Source organism: Anastrepha ludens, chromosome 2 (assembly GCF_028408465.1).
Source record: "Anastrepha ludens isolate Willacy chromosome 2, idAnaLude1.1, whole genome shotgun sequence".
NCBI lineage: Eukaryota > Metazoa > Arthropoda > Insecta > Diptera > Tephritidae > Anastrepha > Anastrepha ludens.
Window position 1 is genome coordinate 158,411,328 of NC_071498.1, and position 24,594 is coordinate 158,435,921.

Here is a 24,594-nt window from a genome sequence, read left to right on the forward strand (position 1 = left end):
TTAACATTCAAAAATAAAAGAAGCAAAAAATGTCAAAACTGATCCAAATGTTGAGGTACACAGCCCACACTGGGCATATGGGGGGAACACTTCTGCAATTTACTTGCTGGCGATGACGCACACAATTCCGATCCAGTAGAAGATGACCCGATACCGCCAATTGACGATAATTTGGACGTTCCACCACCCAGTCATGACGAAGTCAGAGTTGCCATTCAGCGGCTCAAGAATAACAAAGCGGCTGGCGCTGCCGGCTTGCCCGCTGAATTGTTCAAGACTGGCAGCGATGTGCTGATAGTGAGCATGCATCAGCTCATATGCAAAATATGGCTAGCAGAAAGCATGCCCGACGATTGTAATCTCAGTATTTTTTGTCCTGTACTAAAGAAGGGTGACACGACGATCTGCACCAACTACCGGGGCATCAGTCTTCTAACCATCGCTTACAAGGTCCTGTCTAGCGTCCTATGTGAAAGACTTAAGCCGTTTGCCAACACACTGATCGGGCCTTATCAGTGCGGCTTCAGACGTGGTAAGTCCACCATCGACCAGATTTTCACACTACGTCAAATCCTGGAAAAGACGACACCCATCATTTCTTTGTCAACTATAAAGCTGCGTTCGATAGCCCGATAAGGGATTGCCTGTACGCCACCATGTCTGAGTTCGGTATACCAGCGAAGCTCATATGGCTTTGCAGAATGAGCAACACAACCAGCTCCGTCAAGGTAGGAAATAACATCTCCGCGCCATTCAGTACCGTTTGAGGTTTCAGACAAAGCGATCCACTCTCATGCAACCTCTTCAACTTCGTGATGGAAGGGGTGTTCCGAAAAGCAGGTGCTCATCGTAATGGCACTATTTTCTACAAATGTGCCCAGCTCCTTGCGTACGCCGATGACATTGACATTATCGGCCTCTGTAAGCGAGATGTCACCGCTGCGTTTTCTGCTATCGAAAAGGAATCATCACGAAAGAATCTGGCGGTGAACGAGGGTAAAACGAAGTATATGCTGACTACAACGCGGAACACACGGCGTGCAGGAACGCCCGTCATTGCGGACAACTATACTTTCGAAGTTGTACCAGAATTTATTTATCTAGGCACCGCCGTTAACAGCAACAACGATATCAGCCTGGAGATCAAACGGAGAATCACTCTTGCTAATAGGTGTTACTATGGGCTAAGTAAGCAATTGAGTAGTCGAGCCCTCTCTTGCATGACCAAACTAATACTTTACAAGACGCTCATCATGCCCGTGTTGCTTTATGGCGCAGAGACATGGGTAGTGTCACAAAGCGATGCAGCCGCTCTTGGGGTGTTCGAGAGAAAAGTTCTTCGAAAGATCTTCAGTCCTGTGCGCGTTGGCGAAGACTACAGTTCAATAATGAACCACGAGCTGTATGAGCTCTACGCCGACATTGACGTAGTTCAACGCATCGCCATCCAACGTCTGCGTTGGCTAGGGCATGTCGTGCGTATGGTTGAAGAAGCTCCAGCAAAGAAGGTGTTCGAGGGCGAAGTCCAAGGGAGCCGACGCAGAGGAAGACCATTGCTCCGGTGAAAAGACCAGGTGGAGGAAACCCTATGCTCGCTTGGTGTACAGAATTGGAGAAGGCGCGCGCGGAGCAGAGGCGCCTGGAGAGAGCTAGTGAGGTCAGCCGTAACTCGGTAACGGGTTGTTATGGCCACCTAAATAAGTAAGTAGGTACACACAGAAAAATTAAAATCAGCTGGTCGACGCTCACACCCACATTTTTTTTAAGGTAGAAAATTTAGCACTTTTTCATAGTTACAGCACAGTATTTTGAGCAAATGGCACGCAACCCTATGAACCCGGCGTGTAACAGAGTAAATGCAATATTTTACGTAAATAAAAAACGCTATTAGTTTTATGGTGCCAGCACTAACCGACGTTATCGGGGGCCTTTTGCTTTGCCCGTAGGATACACAAAATTGAGCAAAGCTTTAGCTCGTAGAAAGCAATTGCTTTCATTTGGTTACATACAAGGTGAAGTCCAAAATAAACAATACTGGTCTCATAAAAGGGTTCTTGATAGCGCCATCTTTTTAATGAGTTAGTGCGTTGGAAGTTATATCCCTAGCTGACTTCCAGTGAAAGTTTGGTGACATTCAGTTCAGTGGAAGAGAGCTGATTGCGTCTAAAGTGCCGTATGTCATCGGAACAAGAACGAGTTTTGAACAAAAAGAGTTAATATCAAATTGTGTTTTAAAATCGGTAAAAGATTTAACGAAACATTTGAATTGATGAAAAAAGTTTATGGCGATGATTGTCAATCTCGTGCCAGAATTCATGAGTGGTTTACACGTTTCAGAGATGGTTGTGAGGACATACAAATGTAAATGAAAATGAACATACGGGCCCAAAATCAGTAATCACCGAAAACTTCACCTAAATTGTTCGTAAATTTATCAAAAATGAACCGAAATCATCATTGAAATTCATGGAAGCGGAGTTGAATATCTCCAAAACATCGATTTATCGCATTTTAACTGATCATTTGGGCTTACGAAAGGTCTGTGCACGAGAAAATACCAGAACTTCCTTTACAACATTGGAACTGGTGATGAAACGTGGTCATGAACCTGAAACTAAGCGCCAAAGTGCCGAATGGAAGGCCCCAGGCGAGGCACTACACAAAAAATCGTATTTAGAGAAGTCGAAAATCAAGTAGATGCTCATTTGTTTTTACGTGCCAAAAGGCCAACCCGTCAATGTAATTTTCTATCTTGGCGTTTTGAAGCGTTTGTTGCATCGCATTTGTCGAATTCGCAGTGCATACCGCGAAGCAGTAAGCACGATAATGCACCATCTCATCGATCCACTCTTGTGACTGATTTTTTGACTAGAAATCGCGTTTTAACCATTAATCTCTCACCGTATTCGCCTGATATGGCTCCCTGTGACTTCTACCTCTACGGAAAATTACATTTGGCTATGAAAGGAAAACGTTTTGCGTCCATAGAGGGCTTGTACCGGCATCCTAAAGGGCATTACGGATTCCAGTCAATGAACTGAAACACTCTTTCGAAAAGAGGAGACTATTTTGAATAAATAAACTCGAAGCTACGAGTATCAGAACAAAGCTCCTGTCGTTTCCATTTTAGCTCAGTTTTGTTTATTTTGGGCTTCACCTTATATAAAAGTGGATTTCTTCAGCTGCGGTTTCCAGCAAAATTGCATAGTTTGGCGTGAAGTCTGGTGTCCTTAGCATACGTTTTATCAAGTATCTTTGCTGTTTGATTGAGTTGCAGTTGAAGAGGTCATGAGTCCATCGAGGATGACGAAAGTAGTGGCAGGCCGAAAACTGATGAAAACATCAATCAAGTGAAAAAAATGTTGATTAATAACCGCAGATTAACCATCAGAGAATTTGAATAGAGGCAGAGGACTTGAGCATTGTTTATGGGTTTCTCTTTCTGCCGTGTTGCTGCAAAGTTGGTTCCAAAGAACCTGAATTTCATGCAAGGGACCATGTTGATATCACCAAATTCTAAGAGACGCGACCTGGGTTTATGAGGCATGCAATTCAGACATCAGGCAAGTGAATGGAGAGCCTCGAATGAACCAAGAACAAAAAAAACCAAGTCGTGTTCAGTCAAAAATGGAAGCAATGCTCTTGGTTTTATGAATTACAATGGTATTGTATGGCGGAAATACACTCGGAGGTTTGCCATTGCCGGCCGAGGGGCGACCGCTATAGAAAAAAAAACGTTTTCCTTAATTTGACGATTCATGCCCGGAGATTCTAACCTGGGCCCTTCCGAATGGTGGTCAGCTACCAACAAATAAAAATTATCCTACAACAATTATTGGATGAATACGCATGTCGAACCCTTGATGATATGTCTAAAGAGTTGGATGTTGAGATGTTGACAGATCAACTGTCGGTAAACGTTTGCACGCGATGGGAATGGTCCAGAAACCATGTAACTGGGAGCCCCATCAATCGTAGGAGAGTGATATCGAGAGACGATTGGTCCCACACGTCACCACATCACCGCTTCTTGAACGGCAAAAAAAGAAAAGATTTTGTTGTGCCTCTGGTGGGATCAGAAGCGAGTCATCTATTATGAACTCGTTAAACCATCTGAAACCATCACTGGCGATCATTACCGACTGCAGCTAATGCGTTTGAATCGAGCTCTCAAAGAAAAGCGGTCGGAATGGGATGGTAGACATGACAAACTGATTTTGCTGCATGACAACGCCAGGCCACACGTTACTTAATCGTTCCAGAAATATTTAGAGGGGCTGAATTGGGGAATCTTTCCCCATCCACCGTATTCCCCAGACATTGCAACTTCGGATTACCATCTGTTCCGATCAATGCAGCCAGCCCTTATTGGAGAGCGGTTCACTTGTTACGAGAGCAAAAAAAGTTTGAGCATCGCAAACTGGCTCAATGAATCCATGAAGTCCAAAGAAGTCGAATTTTTCCTCAGACGGATCCGTAAGCTGCCTGAAATATGGAGTAAAGTTGTAGCTTCCAACACGATCTATAATATAAAAATGAATCGCAAAATGTGTTGGTAAGCGCATAACTCAACAACGCATGGACCAATCTTAACAATTCTTTTTTAAAATGCTCCTTGAACTCCAAGGATGGTTTTTACGGCGAGAAAAATTCGAATAATTTCCGGGAAAATCCTAAAACAGCGCTTTTCTTTTTCCCATACATATATTGCGTGTTTGCGTTGGAGGATCTAATGCGTTCTTACAAAAGTGATAATATTCTTTCTTTTATTTTAGTTTCAGAACGATTTAAGGAATAATTTCAACAAATCCAAACATATTTTAAGAATACCAAAACGATGAAAATACTTATATACGTTTTATTTCATTATTCTTTATTATTTATATCGGTTATTAACCCTATGTTAATTAAAATAATAATAAATAATAAATTATCTCTATGTTTTGTCATTGAAGCACCCACGTTATAAATATTAGTCACCCTTAGGTTTCCACTATCCCTTTAGATTATTTTTCAATCAGGTTTACACCTTAAGTTCCCCTCTTAGTTTGAAGCCCTCTGGCAAACATCCCAGTCGGGGTTTTTAGTGGGCCCCAAAAGGGTGACCAAAGTTCGTGGCAGCGAAGACACTTAGGTCACCCGAGCTGACCCTTTTCTTTAATTCTCCTTAACGGAACCGTCACCATGATGATAGGGCGGTGTGTGAGGGTCAGCAGAGTAAAAACGTCTTAAGGTCGAAATATATACAGCCACATTCAAAATCTATTTGACAGAACGAAGTCTGTCGGGTCCGCTAGCATAATAATATAAACTCACATAATATCGTGTATTATTTCATTGTTTAAATAATTCGTAACTTTGGCTAAGAAAGGACGCAAACTTATTCCCATATCCAATACTACCCGAAGTTAGAGCTTGTAAAATTTTCTCGTCGTTCCTAATTCGCTGGACGAATACTGTAGTTTCATATTTTCAAATATTTACGTATGTATGTCTCTAATATGTGTATATGTATAGAGGCGTTTGCATGTTTCTATGTATTATAAACACTTCCAAATGTCTGTACGTAGGCGCAGATTTGAATATGGCAAGTGTTGTGCCAGCTGCCTCAGAGAGCGGAAATGCAAAGCTAAATAAATTGGCACCAATGCAAGCAATTAAACCTTTTAAATAAAACAAATTTATAGTTATAATGAAATAGTGTACAAAATCACACACACACTGACACACACACAGTGACATACACAACTAGAAAGAGCAGCAAAACAACCGAAAACACAGATACAAAAAGAAAAAATAAATAAATAGCTGACAAAAGGAAATCAGCAAGCTGCCTTCAGCGTCACATTAATTAATGCCATTTAAAATAGTTTCATAAACCAAAAATTTACAGCAAATTTCAATCGCATGAGCGCGTCGCACAAAAAAAATGAATGAAACTACACGAAAAGGATTGAGGCCTCCGGCAACTGTAGAAATTTTGCACAACATACACAGTATGTTCAATAAATAACAGAACTTTTTATTTAAATCATGGAACACGTAGAGCTATCTATTAAACTTTGATCATATTGAAAAGGTACAAGCGTCAGCTTTCAACCGCAGCCAACTTCATGTAAATCGTCTGACAGGTTAAAAAGTTACGCGCCTTTTATTGACAGTATGTTTCGTGCTTGTGTCGCAAAAATATTATACAATGGGCAAAGAGCAAATATTAAATTCTGTGTTAAACTTGGAAAAACATTTAGTGAGACGTACGAATTGATGCAAAAAGTTTATGGTGATGACTGTTTAACTGGTTCAAATGTATGTATATAATTGGTTTAAACGATTTAAAATTGGTCGTGAAGATTTGAATGATGATGAAAGACCTGGTCGTCCAGAAGCAAGTAATCAATCGTGCTGAATTGGTGGAAAACGTCCGCGAAATCATTGCTGTTGACGGAAATTTCACTGTAAGAATGTTGGCTGAAAAATTAAATTCATCTACTGGTACTATTTGGAAAATTTTAACTGACAATTTGAGTATAAGAAAGGTTTGTGCACGCTTTGTTCCACACCAATTAAATGAAGATCAAAAAATCGCTCGTGTAGAGCATTGTAAAGACATCATTTCAACAGCTGAAAACGATCTAGATTTTCTTGACTCGATCATAACTGGTGACGAAACATGGTGCTTCAAATATGACCTTGAAACTAAGCGTCAATCTGCAGAATGGAAGACGAAAGGGGAGCCAAAAGCAAAGAAATTGCGTATTTAGAAGTCAAGAATCAAAACAATGTTGATCACGTTTTACGATTCCAAGGGTATTGTATACAAGGAATTTGTTGCAGAAGGTCAAACTATTAATGGAGAATACTATTTACAAGTTTTACATCGTTTGTGGTCAAGAATTGTTCGTGTAAGAACTGAATATCCAGAGGGGAAACAGCTGTTTTTATTGCATGATAATGCACCACCTCACAAAACCTAAAATGTTCGTGAATTTTTGATGCAAAAACATATTTGTGTCATCGACCACCCTCGGTATTCTCCTGATCTATCACCATGCGGCTATTTTCTGTTCCCTAAATTGAAAACTGCCATGAAAGGTGCGTTTTATGATGATATTCCAGCCATTCAAGCAGCCGTGACACAGGTATTAAAGAACATTTCCTTAGATGACATAAAAAAGTCCATGCAGAAATTGGTTGATCGTTCTGAACGTTGTATCGAGTTAAGGCCGGCGGGCCAATTAGATGTCCTAAATTCAATAGTTTTCGCGAAGCGTTGTAGGATGAGAAAAAAAAACAATTAGCCAAATGAAGTTTTGGGGATAGTTTAATATATATTTGAACTAAAAAAAAACAATTTGTACAATCTCCAACAATATATTGTAAGCCGAGTTATCAATAGATTCCCAGAGCGCCTTGCCACTGAAGTATCCAACTTCTGTACAAGATACAACTTGCAATTTTCATCTGAAAACAAAAAAAAAAAAAAAATTATTAATTTTGATGTAATTATCTTCGATGTGAACTAAGAAAATTGGGAGAAAAAAAGGTAGAAGGTAGAAAAAAAGTGGGTTTTCAAGGAAAAAAAAACTCTTCAACTGGGTAAAAAAGTCGCTTAAAAAAAGTTTTTGGATGTTTTTTTTAGTTCACATAGAAGAGAAAACAATACTGAAGATAACGCATTTTGAATGAAATGGATAGCTCGTTTAGTTTTTTTGCAATCGTGTACATAAATTAGGTAAAATCGTGAAAATGAAAAGCCGAGAAAACGCGCTTCAAACTACAACAATAAGCGCTCGGTTGCTCGACGCCGCACTACGCTCGGCTCTGTAGCTCTGCAAATACTTGGAATTTAACTCTGAAAATTTGTGTCTCATGTTCTTGAATATCTAAGCTATTGATTCCAGGAAAAAAAAAATCGATTTTTTTGACCTTTTAATTGGCCCGCCGGCCTTAAATGGAGACTATTTTGAATAAAAAATAACTTTCAAACACAGTATGATACGTGTTTTATTCTACGTCTGAAAAGTTATCAGGAAAGTTATTTATTGAACATACTGTGTATGTGGCATAGCACAGCTAAACATAATTAATTAATTTACTATATTGGGCAGAATCTAATTAAAGCACATATTTGCCTAATTTATAGATATTTGTGTGAGTGTACGCGTAATTAAGTAGATAGAAACTTGTGCGAAGGGGGTAGAAAAATTTTAATTTGATTTGTGGCAAGAGAATTTGGTGCCCACAAATATTTTTATGATTGTCGGAATGAGCGCCACTTTGGATCTATTAACGCACCTCATAAAAGGGTTGCCTTTTCCATTTTGCGCCTTTGCAACTCTACTTTTGAAGAACTATAATTCGATATTTTTAGCGAAAAGTTTGGAATTTTTTAGCATACATTTACATGCAACATTTTCACTTACGGGCTTTATTTGTTCTATTTTCAGTGAGTTGAAAAATTCATCGCTCGCTCAAAAGATGGAATTAACTCATGAAGATTTTCGTGCGCTGATTTATAACGATTTTCGACGTGGAGTGCATTGCTCAACTTACTGCGACTTTTAGCGTTGAAGCACCACACTTAGCCACACTGTGAAACGTTGCTGCAACGCATCCCCTTTACACTGCAATCGCCAAGTAGTGAAAATCGTTAACATTTACAACGCCAATTCGTAGAAAGAAAGCCAATAAAGAATTAATTTATGATTTTACTGCCATAATTTTTCAATCGAAATTGAGTGCCTTTGAATGGATTTTATGCCAAAGAATTTTTTAATTTAAATGCACTTAATATGCAAATCGGTAGTAAAAACAAAAAAGAAATATGCAATCAACAAATTTATATTTATATTCGAGTGATATTACATAAATAAGTCCTTATGGAAAATGAATTCATAACAATTTATGCTTGTTTTCTGCAGCCATTAGATAAATTGAAAAATATAAAAATGTTTGCACAAATTTAAAGCCACACAAAGTATTCTTAATGTGTTTGCTTAATGAATGCATGCAGAATTTTACATACAAACGTAGATCTACAGTTGCCCACATTAAAACCCGGACAAGTAGTCGGCATACACATAAAACACAACAGGAAAACGTCTCAGCAGAAGAAGCAGCAGTTATTTTACAAAAAGGGATATGCATTTTTTTCAATTTTGCATCACGATTACCCCTCTCTGATGAGCTGACCTCGCAGGGAACCCCGGAGCCGGTTTCAACAACGCTAGGTCCAAGCGGGACTTTTTCCACTCACAGTCCTCAAGGGAGGGGTGGACAGGTTTACAACATTTGGAGGCAGGCAGGGCATGGCAAATATGTTTACGGATGGCTCGAAGTTGGACGGAAGAGTTGGTGGGGGAGTATTTTGCGAAGAGCTCCTCCTCATGCTCAAACTTAGGCTTCCAGACCACAGCAGTATTTTCCAAGCGGAGGTAAGGAAACAGTAGATTGGTTGCTTACTTCTGTAATTACTGTAAGGGATATAAATATCTACTCCGACCGGCAAGCGGCAATTAAAGTCTTGGGCTCATTGTTTAGGCAATTGAAATAGTAGGTCGTGGAATGCCTGACTTCTCTCTCGATTACATCGGAATACTTCCGATATTAGGCTCATTTGGGCTCCCGGTCATAGCGGCATAGAGGGAAACTGCTGGACCGATGAGCTGGCTAGACAGCAGATCCCGGAGCCAGTTTCATCGCGAAACGAGAGGATTAGGGCTCCCTTATGAACTTGTGGTCTACTCCTGGGCCTAGATGGACCCCGCGTCAACTCAGCAAGCGTTGGGCTAGTGCGTAAACGTGCAAAGTCGCGAGATCCTTCTGACCACGGCTAGATCGGGGGCGCTCGAAAGAACTTCTAAGGCTATAAAAGCCGCGACTCTCAAGCTTGATAGGTATCCTTACCGGACATTGTGCGCTAGATGTCCATACGGTGAGACTTGTGATTGCTGCAAGTCCTCGCTGCAGAAGCTGCCTGGAGGACGAGGTGGAATCATCTTAGTACCTTCTTCTCAGTTGCCCTGCTCTCTCGTAGGGCAAAGCTTTAGACATCTGGGCTTTAACTTTTTTCCTACACCTGCGAATATTGCGGGTTTAAATATTACACACCTAATGAAATTCATTGGTAGCCTGAAGCGGTTAATACGAACGTATTTAGCCACTATTGGTCGTTATCCACTAATCCAAAGCCCCTGCTTCCTATTTCCACCTTTTTTGATTCTTGTCGATTCTTTTTTGATTCTTGCGAAGATTTGAAGGCTTAACTATAACAGGAAATGAAATGAAAAAATTTTGGATAAAAAACTATAATTCATTACTAAAAATTCTTTTGCTTATTTTTAGGATAAATTATACTTTTTAAAAACGCTTTTTGCGAAGATCAGTAAAAAATTAGTGCTCTAGCGAAGCACCAGCCTTCTCCACCTAATAGTATTTTATTGAAATCGGCCGAACACTTAAGAATTTTTTGAATTTTTTAAAGACTTTTTTAATGATAATTTATACAATATTTTTTTAATATTGATTTTTTTTTTAAACTTAAATGTTTTTTAATAAAATTTTTTTTTTTAATAATTTTTTTTTTATTAAATTTTTTTTTAATAAATTTTTGTTTTCATAAAACTTTTTTTATAAAAATTTTGATACTTTTTAAAAAAGTATTTAGTGATAAAAATTTACGAATTATTTTAAAGGAAATTTTTTTTTTTATAATGAAAAATTTTTTTATGAAAATCTCTTATTAAATTTTTTAATAAACATCTCTTATTGAAAATTTTTAAATTTTTTAAAAAAGTAATTAGTGTTCTGTTAGTTAAGTAAAACTTTATTTTCACTATAGCATTATAGTATTTTATTGAAATCGGCCCAACACTTTAAAATTTTTTGAATTTTTTAAAGAATTTTTTTAATGATAATTTATATAATATTTTTTTAATATTGATGAATTTTTTTTTTAAACTTAAAATTTTGTTAATAATTTTTTTTTTTTTATAAAAGTCTTTTTATTAACTTTTTTTTATAGTAAAATTTTTTTTTAATAAAATTTTGATACTTTTTAAATAAGTATTTAGTAATAGAAATTTACGAATTTTTTTAAAGTGTTATGAAAATGTATAATTTTTTTTAAGAAAAAAAAATTTTAATGAAAATTTTCAAATTTTTAGTAATCTGAAAAAACTTTATCTTCACTATAACAAAGTAGTATTTTATTGAAATCGGACTAACACTTTTAAATTTATGAATTTTTTTAAAGCAAATTTTTTTTCATAATTTATAAAAATATTTTTAAATGATAATTTTGAAATATTTCAAAAAAATAATAATTAATACAATTGGTTTAATGAAAATTTATGATTTTTTTAATGAAAATTTAGGAATTTCTTTTATAGAAAATTTTAAAATTTTTTTAATGAAAATTTGGAATTTTTTTAACAGAGTAAAAAAAAAAATTTTATAATGAAAAATTTTACAAGTTTTTTTAATCTGTTAGTAAAGCAAAATTTTATTTTCACTATAACATTTTAGTATTTTTTTGAAATCGAACCCTCATTGTTTAAAAAATGTTGAAATGTTGTTTAAAAAATAATGAAAACTTTACTATAATTTGGTATTGCACATACAATTAAAGTAAAATTTTTAAATCCTTTCATTTCGAAACGTCTATCATGCAAAGCTAGAATTTTACCAAACTACACGAAATTCAAAGACCTCAAATTTTCAAATAAGGACAGCCCTAATATCAGTATACTCGTATACATAATAAGTATGTGAATTTTTACATAAATTCTTATGACACAAAAAAAGAACTAAAATATACAAAATTTTTGAAATTATGCAAAATATTAATGGAACGAATTTATATTTTGACATTAGCTTTTCACAAAATATGTCACTTGGCTGCTGCAGGCGGGAAAGCAAACGCAAAATAAATATTTTAAAAATCCAATGCTAAATACACTGCATACAGTCAAATATATTTGGGGCAGTCTCAGCATATTGCCATGCACTCATTTGCTGCAATAATAAAATGAAATGGGAGGATACATAACTCAAAGTACGGCACTCACACATACATATGTACATATGTGTACATGCACATCCATACAAAAGGAGCTCCCAAAACGTAAATCATTTTTTTATATTTTGTCATACATGAGCTTGGAGATTTGCCATTTCCTACTTAGTAGCGAGTGCTGTTGATTAAAAAGTGTACTTATTTAATATTTTTGTGCTGAAGCTCCAAAGTAGTGGCTGATATGCAGCGTCAAAGCATATGGATTGTGGCTGCGGTGACCACATAATCTGGGTTTTCTTGCAGCCAAAAATATTACTTTTTCATTTCAGATCGCTGCATGCTGCTCGCTGTAACGCTTGATGCATGTTACGACCTTTGTAGTGGCCATTTATGAAAAACGCCTCATCCTCACGGACAACAAACACCCAGTCCAAAAAAAAAAAAAAAAAAAAAAAAAAAAAAAAAAAAAAAAAAAATAGCACCCGCGTATATATTTTACATATTAATCATTTTATTAACTAATTAATTTTTTTTTGTGTATAGAATTTATTTGAATTATACATAAAAAATATTGAACTCACCACCTTTTCTAGAAAGAGTTACTGCTTCTGAAATTAAAGAGAAAAAGTTATGAATTAAAATCTTGAAATAGTATATAAGTATGTACATAAATGGATACTCTACACAGAAAAAATCTTCTTTCTATATTATAATATTCACAATGTTTGTTACGCTGAAACCTTTTCGCATTTTTTTTATTAATCCTAGGATTAATATTACGAAACATTTATTGGCTGCTAAACCGGAACCCCCCTCTCAATTGACAACACGCTTATCCTTTGCGTGTCTTCTTAAGGTTGAAAAATGGATCAGTGCTTCGATCCAGTTTATCTTAGAGCTAACTAAAAATGTTAAATTTGTACCTTGAAAGGCTATTTTACAGGAAATATACCTTTAATATTTAAATCGATGACTTTAAGTCAATTCCTTTTTTAATGGATTCCAATATTTTAATTACTTTAAAAGCATAGACAGAGAAACATTAATTAAAACCACAAAAAAGCCAACAAGAAAAATTATAAATATTATTTATTAAAATATTATTTTTATCAATTTATCACTAAAAACATAAAAACAGAGTAAATCAAAGCTACAAAATTTACTCAATATTCAGAAACTTTTTACGCAGTTTTATACCCCATTCAATTTTAATATTATTAAGTATAATAAGGTTAAAGTTTGATGGCGCTCAAACATCGCGTTGATTTTTGACAATTTTTTTTCTTTTTGCTTACGATGTTGACTATTTTCTGCCATATAAAGCACATGTTCGGAGGCTTTCGCAAGAGATAAAATGTTAATGTCCAAAAAACTATCTACGCGGTATTCCACGTAAAATTTGTATGCTTATTTTAAAGCTCCAGTGTATAAATCTTGTCAAAGAGAATGTTAAGATTCCAATCCCCAATCGTCGACAATGGGACTATCGTTCCGCTACCCGACCATGAAAAAGTGTGAATAGCAATAACGCGGCTACAAAACAATAAAGCCGCGGGAGCCGACGGACTGCCGTCTGAGCTATTCAAACATGGTGACGAGGAGCTGGTAAAGTGCATACATCCGGTTCTATGGAAAATATAGTCGGATGAGAGCATACCTGCCCATGGGAGTTTAAGTGTACTCTGCCCAATCCATAAGAAGGGTGATCCTGCAATATCTGCCAATTACCGCGGAATTAGTCTCCTAAATATCGCCTATAACGGTCTAGTGAGCGTATTGTGTGAAAAGCTGAAGCCCACCATCAACCAACTGATTTAACCTTATCGTATTAGACCTGGAAAGTCTACAATCGATCAGATATTCACATTACCCCAAGTCTTGAAAAAGTCCCATGACAGGAGAATCGAGACACACCATCTTTTTGTTGATTTCATAGCTGCATTCGACAGCACGAGAAGGATTTGTCAGAGAGCGCCGCCCGAATTGGGAAGGGCATCTCCGAGCCGTTTGATACCAAATAAGGTTTCAGACGGGGTGACTCGCTGTCATGTGACTTCTTCAACCTGATGCCGGAACAGATCGTGCGAGCCGCAGAACTTAATCACTCAGGCACAATTTTTATAGGAGCGTACAATTGTTGGCGTATCCCGATGATATTGAATATCGAATATCGCAGGCGATGAAAAAATGAGGTGCATTAGCATTACGACACATAGACATAGTGCATCGAAAAAAGATCCAGCGGCTACGTTGGCTGGGTCATATCATCCGAATGGATACAAACGCTCCGGCTCTGAAAGTATTCGATGCGATACCAGCTGGTGGTAGCAGAGGAAAAAGAAGGTCTGCCATGCCTTGAAAGGATTAGGTGGATAAGAACTTGGCCTCACTTGGTGTGTCCAACTGGCACCGGTTAGCACGAGAAAGGAACGACTGGCTCGCTTTGTTAAACTCGGCCAAAATTGCGTAAGCGATTATCGCGCCAATCATAAAGAAGAAGAAGTGGATCTTGTGATTTCGTAGGGCTTTTTGTTTCAGAGGAGGTAAACTTATTGTATGGTACCTTAACCGTTTGAGTGCGATTCGTCGATATAGCGACGATAACTAATTACTCCAAATTTGCGGCGCGTCGCTATAGCGACGATTGCACCACTGTGCATTATCAAAAATTTATGTCATATAAAAGTATAAATTAGTTGAGACCGTTAAAAACAATTTTTATTTTTCGTTCAATATCGATATTTTGAAAATAATTCCTGACCATGTCTAGTAGTGAAGAATTTACTGACGTGGAAGATACGATACCGGATTCCGACAATGAAATGGACTATGATAGTGATTCGAGTTTAAGTGAAATTAGAGTGTTTACTACCCGGAGGATGCGCATTTTTAGTGATAGTTCCGACGAAGACGAGAATAACATGGGGGATGACCTTGAAAATAACATATTTACTACTATATCCTCTATATCTTCGCAATTTTCGTATGTATTAAAGAAAATCGCTTAGGTCTCAAACGGTTAAAGAAATGAGTCATAAGCTGTAAAATTCGCTTATGGCAAACAAAATTCTGTGGTTCCCTCTGCAGTAAACACGTTTGCTTAAATTTTTTATATTTTTATATTTTTGTTTTTTTTAATTCACAAAACAAATTTCTTTTTATTTTTATTCAAAAAAATTTTTTAAGTGATTTTTTTTTTTTAATAAAATTTCTTTTTTTAATGTTTTTATTTTTGAAGTGAAACTTCTTAGGCGTCGATGGACGAGCGAGAATGGAGAGTAAAATTTCAAGCCCATGCAACGTTCTGGGCATTTTCGTTCCGCGAGAAGGAAAAAAGATATAACGTAGAGGAAAAGGAGAGAGACACAGTTTAGGCTATTTTTCCTGAGTTTTTCCTTGTGATTGCTAATTTCTAGAGAGAAATAACACTGCCTACTTTTTGACGCTTATTTGTTGGTGCAAACTTGTAGGAAATATATTTTTGGTGCCTACTGTTTGATGTGTTTTGTGGTCCCAATTTTTTTGGGTTTTTTTTTTATGCCTACTTTTTGGCGCTTGTTTCCGTTTCCTGGCTAGTGCTTGTGCGTACTATAAAGTGCTATCCATTCCGGAATGGGATTTATCGGTATTGCCTTGCGGTAATTCGTGCCGTTGCTGCGGTCCTGGAATCGCTGAGTTTGTGCGGGTAATAAACGCTCGGAGTAGTGCGCGTTGTTGCCACGGTTTGTGTTCGGCGTATACCTACACCGGTGGACCCTTCTCCGTTTTTTTGTAAATTTTGTCTATTTGTATTCCCTGCAAATGTTGTGAATTTATTTAGATATATATTCCTTCTCTATCTCTCTCTCTCTCTCATTCTCTCTCGGGTCTCTTCCTCTTTCCTTGTCCGCCTTGAAAGTTTCACTTCTGTTATGTGCACTACGCTACACGCACTTTCTTATTTTATTTTTTATTAATAAAAAAAATCCCTACGACCAGTCATAAAATAACCAAATTACTGTATTTAATGCTCGATTAATAATTTTAAAGTACTCAAGTTAAAAATGGAATGAAAAATAAAAATGAGTTTAAAAAAAATTTAAAAATTTTAATTAAAAAAAAAATTTATTAAAAAAATTTAAATTAAACAAATTTTACATTTTTATATTAAAAATTTTAAATTTTTTAAATAAAAAAATAAAAGTTATTTTAATTAACAAAAATTAAACATAGTTTAATTAAAATTGTTTTTTTTTTTTTACAATAATTAAAAATGAAATACAAAAAAACAATTTGTTGAAGTTTTTTGATTTTCTGTTTTTACTTCGCGTTGTTATTAATCGTATTTTCGCAAGTCAAAAATAGAATGAAAAACAAAAATGAATTAAAAAAAAATAAACATTTTTTAAATAAAATATAAGCATTTTTTTAATTAAAAAAAGTTGAACATAATTTAATTAAATTAATTTTTTCCTTAAACATAATTTAAAAAATAAACACAGTTTAATTTTAAAAACATTTTTTTTGTAAAATTTAATTTAAAAAAAAATTTTTTCTCGAATTTTTTTGTTTTACTTTGTGTAGTTCGTATCGTATTTTCGCAACAATTTAAACGAAATGAAGCAATTAAATTGTGAAAAAGAAATATGTATCCGCAAATCAGGATTACTCAGGTACTCTGACATCTACGCCTGTACAGCTGCTGATACCTGCGTAAATAATGACTAAATAAATAAAAGTGCGAGCACTGCATAAATGTGTTTACAGAATAATATTTACACTACCTGACAGATAAATTTTTATTTGAGAAAAAATATTAGTACATTCAGCGCTGACGCATGCATTTAGCCGCTGCAAAGCAAAAGCGCTTGAATGCATACAAACTTAATTTACATATGCAGGCATGTAAGTAAACTTTACATATGCACATGTAAATATATGTATGTATGTATGTATATGTGTATGTATGTATGTCTGTCGCATATATCATATGTGAATCAACTCATTTAGCAACTCAGAGGCGAGCACAAAAAAAAAAATTAAAACCGAAGAAAACAGTTGAATGGGCGGCAAAGCACAGGAATGCAAGTACGTCGACGACGACGACGACACCAATAAAGTTCGTTAGGAAGGAAAATGTTTCCATAAATTCAACGCTCATCATAAACGTCAAAATCAGCGTCAACGTCAACGCGTCAAGCGCTTTGTAAATGGCAAATAGCTCACGTCATTCATAAAAAATGCTGTTGCTGCTGCTGGTGCTGCTGCAAGTCATCAAGTGTTAACGCAACAAAATGTTGTTGCAACATTATAATGAGAATAATTAAAATTCATTCAAATGACTGAAAAGGCAGGTGCAAAAGTGTGTGTGTGTGTACGTATATGAATGCCTGACGTGTGTGTATGTGTGTGCGTTTGACTGCTGGAAGCAAGACGCGCTCATTCATTCATGCAGTCATTCAACTAAACTAACTGCCAAGCTACAGGGCAACTAACTGCAAATATGTGCATGGGTGTGTGTGTATGTGTAACTGTATACTGGTAGTCAGCCAGTAGTCAATCAGTCAGTCAATTATCACTACTTCGTGCATACATACACACACACACACAAACACACATGCATACATATGCGTGTGAATATATTCAAAGTGCGCATCGCTGAGTTAATTATGCATAGAAAATTGTGCAGAGCAAATTAACATTTCCCATTCATGTGCGAACGCATTCACGCACGCACGTAGCCACACACACACACACAGGCACATACACGTGAGCATATAAAGTAGCAATATAGCAACGCGCGCGGCAAAACTTTTGCAATATTTTCCATTCAAAACAAAAAATTAATATGAAATAATATGAATGTAAAATTACAAAAAAAAAAAAACAAAAAAATAGGGGGAAAATATTGAAATTAAATTCTGGACGTGCGATCATAATAATGCCGCGAATGCAGCAATCTGCCACAATCTGCAACAGCTGAAAGTAGCAGCCAGCCAGTCAGCAATCAGCGGCAATAACAATAGAGTCCAGTTTCTGTAGCATCACAGCAATGCGTTTCGTGTCAGCTGAGACGTGACTGAGGAGCGGCAAACATTTATGGCGCTTTTCGCACCTCGCCAAACAACCAAAGAATCACAGCAAATGCAACGCTCAGCTATTGTAACGCCGCCATGGCTGTACTGCACTGCATTTACAAAATTTATCATTACCATAAACATCATCGTCATCGTCACCATCATCATCATCGCCATTATGAGGTATATAGACCCCATGGCACGCCATGTTGTTGGCATTGTGATCGTTAGCACCGCAGCCATAGTTGCCGCAACCACCACAGCCGTGGCAACTGCATCAGAAGAGTGGCCATTTTAAGTACAAGTTTTGCCAAGCGGCCGCGTGGAAAGATTCGCTCGCACGTTTATAGTTCAAGGTAGTCTAGCGTGCGGTGTATTCTTTCAGTCATTTCCGGTTGACATCCTACCAACATCAGCTACCAACTACGAGCTACCAGCTACCACCTGGCTTTAAGCTTTGCGCGCGCCTTCATATACTCGTACACATACAAGCACAGGAAACTACAAGCGCAAACTGCCGACGTCAGCAAACGCCAACGTTGTTCGTTGGCACAGTAGAGAAAAGTTGTGGAATTTGCGAGATAAAAAGAAAACTTAAAAAACTAAAAATAAACAACTACAAGTAAATTGCTTTTTAATGCTTTATAATGCATACGAGGGGTGCTCAGAGTATTCTCGGTGTTAATATGAAAAACAAATCGAATTAAATTCAATATATTGGGTTGTCGAAAAAGACTTTTCTTATTTCTAATCAAACTTTATATATATTTATTATATTTATATTGAACTTTATTAAACCAAATAAGTACCATTTTGGTCAACCACCTCTTGCTATTTTTCTTCTAGAGACATTATTCCATCAGTGTAAAACTTTTGTGGTTTCTCGGCGAAGAACTGCGACAAGTAATTTTCACAGGCTTCTCGTGAAGCCCACTTTACTCTATTAAGGGAGTTCTGCATTGACCGAAACAAATGGTAGTCCGATGGTGCAAGGTCGGGGCTATATGGTGGATGCATCAAAACTTCCCAGCCAAGCTCTCCCAGTTTTTGCCGAGTCATCAAAGATGTGTGTGGCCTAGCGTTGTCCTGATGGAAGATGACGCCCTTTCTGCTGATCAGTTCTGACCGTTTTTTTTCGATTGCTTGCTTCAATCTCATCAGTTGTTGACAGTAAAATGTAGAATCAATCATTCGAGCAGGCTGGAGCAGCTCATAGTGGATGATTCCTTTCCAATCCCACCAAACACACAGCATAACCTTTCGAGACGTGAATCCTGGCTTTGCGACCATTTGTTGAGATTCACCACCCTTGCACCATGATCTTTTTCGCACATTATTGTCGTTTTTGATCCACTTTTCGTCTCCTGTTACCATTCGCTTGAGAAATGGTTCGATTTCATTTCGTTTCAGCAAAGAATCGCAGATGTTAATTCGGTCCATTAAATTTTTCACAGACAATTCATGTGGTACCCAAACATCGAGCTTCTTTTTGTAACCAGCCTTTTTTAAATGGTTTAAAACCATTTGATGATGAATGTTTAGTGCCTTGGCGATGTCATGCCAGCTTATGTGACGGTCCTGGTTAATCTTTTTCCATAATTTCATCGACTTTTTCCACGATAGGTCGACCGGAGCGAGGTATATCTTTCATATCGAAATTTCCAGAACGGAAGCGACCGAACCATTGTTGTGCTACACGAACTGATACAGCATCGTCTCCGTAAACTTCACAAATTTCATTGGTGGCTTGCGTGGCATTCTTCCCTTTTTTATACAAAAACTTCAAAATATAGCGAATTTCTTCATTATTTTCACTCATTTTTGAACAGCTATAACTTTTTTTCAACTTCTCCGAATTTAATATTTTTTGGTTAAATGTCACCTTTCTAACATCATATGATATGACACAATGTGATTGGTAGCACTGGTGATAGATGACGTCAACTACATCTATTGACAAAACATGAAAAGACTTTTTCGACTACCCAATATGATATTTTTATTCTTCAATATAATCCCTCATCAATTCACTTGCTACATCGGGTGCTTTTAAGCTGCATACCGATAACTATGGTTTGACAGCTGAGAATGGCAAACTGCGTCGACATTTCTGTTCAGTAAGGCTTGGCAAGTTTTAATGAATCGTTTACCTCTAGAAAAATGCTTTCAAATTGTGGAAATTTACTTAAAAAAAAATTTCTTCGCGAAGTTCATAGACCCCGGCATCATCATCAGTGGAAATGAGGAAGGAGCTGCCGTTTGCCGTTACGGTGATTGACAGCTACGGAGCGCTATCGAGCCATTCTGACAGAATTTTTGTTTCCAAACGATATTTGCTTTCAACAAGTCGCTATACAACATGATCGATTTATTGGACCATGAACTCATACCCCAGATTTCATATTAAAAAAAATAAATGGCATGGAAGGATCTACCAGATTATAATAGCATACAAAAATTTCATTCCAACAATATTTCTGTGTTGTATTATCAATTTAGCGTAAGTGCACTAGTCTGCCATCCCTGAGGTTGCGGGTTCGAACCCCACGTAAAGCACGGTCCTCGCACTTTTCCAAATTTACCTACTTTTCCAGTTTCGGAAAAAAAATCTCATTCCTCAAACCCAAAACCTTACACATTCCACCCTTACTACCGCACAATAGTCAGGGCAAACAAGGAAAAACACACAGTTACACATTGCATCAGTGGCGTCAGCAAGAGGAAGCAGGCAACCGCGGTAATAGCGCAGACACACCAAATTTAGCGAAGTCCTTAACCATCTGTGCGATCCTTTTGCAGAAAATTGTGAAGCATAGATGGCGCTCCAAGCAGTAAAGGAGGCGTTGTTCCTAAGCAACGACAACTGGGTATTTCCACCACTTAGGACTGGTAGCGGCAGGCTAATCACCTACCCTGTCTGAAATCAAATAGATTCACGAAATCCAACGCAAGACAAGTTTTTTCGAGGCCCTATGCTCCCGAGAGGAGTGAACAAGGAAAAAAAATTACCAATTTCAGTTCTGAAGCTCTTAAAAAACCCCCATCTATTGAAAATTGTTAATGCTCTCTAAAAAATATCTTTCCTCCTTGTCCGAAAAGTGTGCGTTTACTACCGCCTCGAACTCTTCATCGTAAGAATAATTATTTTCACAACGATCTGTTTTCAAATTTGAAGAGAGGCCAGTTCTGGACTGTACGTACGGTGGATGATTGATTTCTTCGAAGCCACAATCTCGTACAGCGATTTTTGGAGCACGTAGAGAGAGGAGCGTTGCCGTAGAGTAGCAACGTAACGGCAGTCAATTTTCATCGTATTTTCCCTTAAATTGCTTGCCTTAGATTATGGAAAGTGGTCGCGTAGGGCACTACGTAATAGTTTCCTTACTCAATCAATCCCAAAATACTTGGACCACGATTTTTTCAGCGGAGGGAATGACTTTAAATTTCTTAGGAGAATATGCGCCTCTTTCTTACTTTCAGGGCATTTGAGGCATGTGATGAGCACATTTTTCATCTCCAGTAACAATACAATTTTTATCACAGAGCTCCTCCACTCGCACTTGTTTTTGAGGTGTGAGTTTGGTCGTCTCTTCCTATAATTTAAATGATATACGGGATTATTCCAGTGTAGAAGTTTCTCAACTTCTTTCGTATTTGCTTCTGCAGCAACCGTAATAGGCTGCTTGAGGCTCACGTACCTGCCGATGGACAAAGACTTGTATGAAAACCAAAAAGGTCGTTGAAATCCTCATTTTATAAGCGACAATCACCACTAGGGTTTGTTAAGGCTGATCTCGGTAGGCATGATTGGAGGATGAGCACGTAAAGTTGTTAAATTTTAAAAGGGAGCTGCAATCATAAAAGAGAATAACTAAGCCGAGGCACATCAGAAGTCTTTGCCTCTGCAGCTCAGTGACGTGAGTGTACAACAAATAACAACTCCGGTATCGACAAATCGGGAATGACCAGCGATAGCCCGAACCAAGTGGAGAAGTGGGAAGCGATCAACAAATTCTTAAAGAAGTTCCTCTCTTACTTAGAGAAAAAAATCGTTTCGTTAAACAGCGTGCGAATAATTATTCAATGGACCTATAGAGGACTCCATCCCCACGGCGAGCTTTACAGCAACGAAGCATTTTTTCTTATCACAGACGCATCTCCACAGCAAATGGGAAACCTCAGAGTACACATAAAGATCTTCTCGTACAAAACAACTGCCATTCGTGGGTGGTACAAAACTATTACAATGGATTTGTGGGAAAACATCAAGAAAGACATCACGAATTAGAAAAGCCTAGTCAAGAATTTAAGAGCCACTTCGAAAGCAAGTTGTGCATCGAGTGACCACAGACTGACGGAACTATTACTGCTAATATTGGGCACAAAGAAGGTTGCGGCACTGACTTTGTCGACTACTATGACAAGAATCCTCTAGTCATAACTCCTACACAAGCGAGGATGATACCTGTATAAACTTCGAGATTTCCTCGGTGTTTACCGAAAGCTGACCATATTAAATACGGATTTTCAATAGGACACTTTGATAACGACCCGATATGAAACGTAGAACTTTTATTGATTATGGCGGTTGTCAGCTATCAATAGAAGCGATTAGGACATCAGCCTATAAGAAGGTTATGTTGCAGGATTAAGTCGTGATTCCAAGTTAGCATGGAAAGTAAAGTCCATTTTGTGGAAAAACGCACAAGACGCACACGAGCAGTGGAAGAGAGATCTCGACCAAACAACCAACAAAGAATGTAGGTGCCAATTCATGCTATATATTATAGATGTATTTATATAGTTCCATCTTATTATATAGATATTGAATCTTCTTTTCTATTGTCGCAGTAACCGCCTACTGATTCTCGCCGAGTTCAACAAAGCACGGCAGTCGCTCGGGCAAAAGGCCTTAACTCGTTTGCCGTAGTCATCTTCATCAAAACAGAGAGTTCTCATCCGAGGTTGGTTGGTTTTTTACGCGGCGGGTCTAAGACCCAGCGCACAAACCTGTGTTCGGGGGCTATGGGAAGGAAGATACTCGGGTGATATCCGGCAATTTTGAGCTGTTTAAGTTGCTTGCAGAAAAATCGTCTTGGGCACTCCTAAGTGAAAAGCGATCAGAAACTTTTCCTACTTGCATGCGGGGCCATTCGCAAGTGAATCTCTTGAAAATATCTGAGCAAAGTCGTTAGTATCAAGCGGAGTATACATGTAAAAGCACACGGATTGATCGGATTGATAGCTTTGATTGATCCAAAAGATAGCTTTCCACAAAGCTTTCAACAATTTATTACCACATCTTTTACCTTCTCTCTAAGAAGGCTGAAGCTATTTGCAGTTAACTACGAAGGACCAATTAAGTAACCAGTCTCGTGCATTGTGAATGTCTCCAGATAAGATAAGATCGAGATCCTGGAATGAAAGCAAGAATGTGTAGGAAGAAGAATTTTAATGGATATAAAATAAAATCGGTAGCAAATTCAACTTTTTCTTCTTCTTGATTGGCGTGATAAGCCCTTACGCGATTTTGGTCGAGTTTAGCCCCTTGCCGTGCCATTTAGCTCGACGAAACTCCGGCGTAAGTGTTACGCGTCAACGCGTGGTAAATATCAGACTGATGCGCGAGATGATGTAACAGCAATTAGGAGACTCGGGACTAACTCTGGTCGCGTACAGATAGAAACTAACATTCAAGCAGGAGCCAGACTCGTGATATTTACGTTTGGCCCGACGATCTATTCGTGGCCTGGCTCGTTAAAGCACGGCAAGGGGTTAACAAAGCGCGCCAGTCGTTTCTAAGTGAAGCCACCTTCTCCACCTGATCTTTCCAACGTCTTCCTCTTTTTCTGCTACAACCAGCTGGTATCGCATCGAATACTTTCAGAGCCGGAGCATTTGAATCAACTATTCAATTGCTAGCTGCATTTTTAAACGGACTGGGAAAGTGAAAATATAAAAAATAAGGCAGCTCTCATGGACCATTACCAGATTTATGCATGAAATTTGCGATTCGTAATATTTATTAATTTCGTATTATTTTCTAAAACTATCTATGTTGATTCCTCCACTTGATTGGAGGAATATCAGTTGGTGCCTGCGACCTGGCAGAATAATTTATTTCTTTTTTCGTTTATTTTTACTCGTTTCATTCTTCGGTGTGCGTTGTTGTTGAGTCGAATGCGACGTTCCACCATCTAATACGCGTATTTGGCTGTAAAGTGCTGCACCACCAAAACAGAAAAGTATCAGCGCTCATATAAAAACCCACATACCTGCACTTGCACAAGCGCTCGAACCACCCACGGTCCCACAAAGACACTCATGCACGCATACCATATACTCGTACATAAATACATACAAACATTTCGAAAGCCTATGTATGTGTGGATATGCAAAATGAGCGCAACAAACCGAATTCACTTAAGCAACGTGAAGTGGAAAAGTTTTCAGCTCCGGTGTTGCATGTGCACTTGCCTGACTGGTTGACTGGTTGGTTGGCTGGTCGTTCGGCGGGTTAGC

General features: G+C 37.6%; 1 protein-coding gene across 9 annotated transcripts in view; it reads right to left on the reverse strand.

Annotated features, from left to right (window-relative positions):
- LOC128855676 (mucin-2) overlaps window positions 1-24,594 on the reverse strand; it is a 261,729-nt gene that overhangs the window by 161,551 nt on the left and 75,584 nt on the right. For 8 of the 9 annotated variants that reach the window (XM_054090774.1, XM_054090785.1, XM_054090784.1 and 5 more), the window contains one exon: window positions 12,598-12,624. The gene's annotated coding sequence lies outside the window, so the exon portion shown is untranslated. The remainder of the gene's footprint in view (window positions 1-12,597; window positions 12,625-24,594) is intronic. The other variant, XM_054090773.1, reaches the window with a different exon arrangement.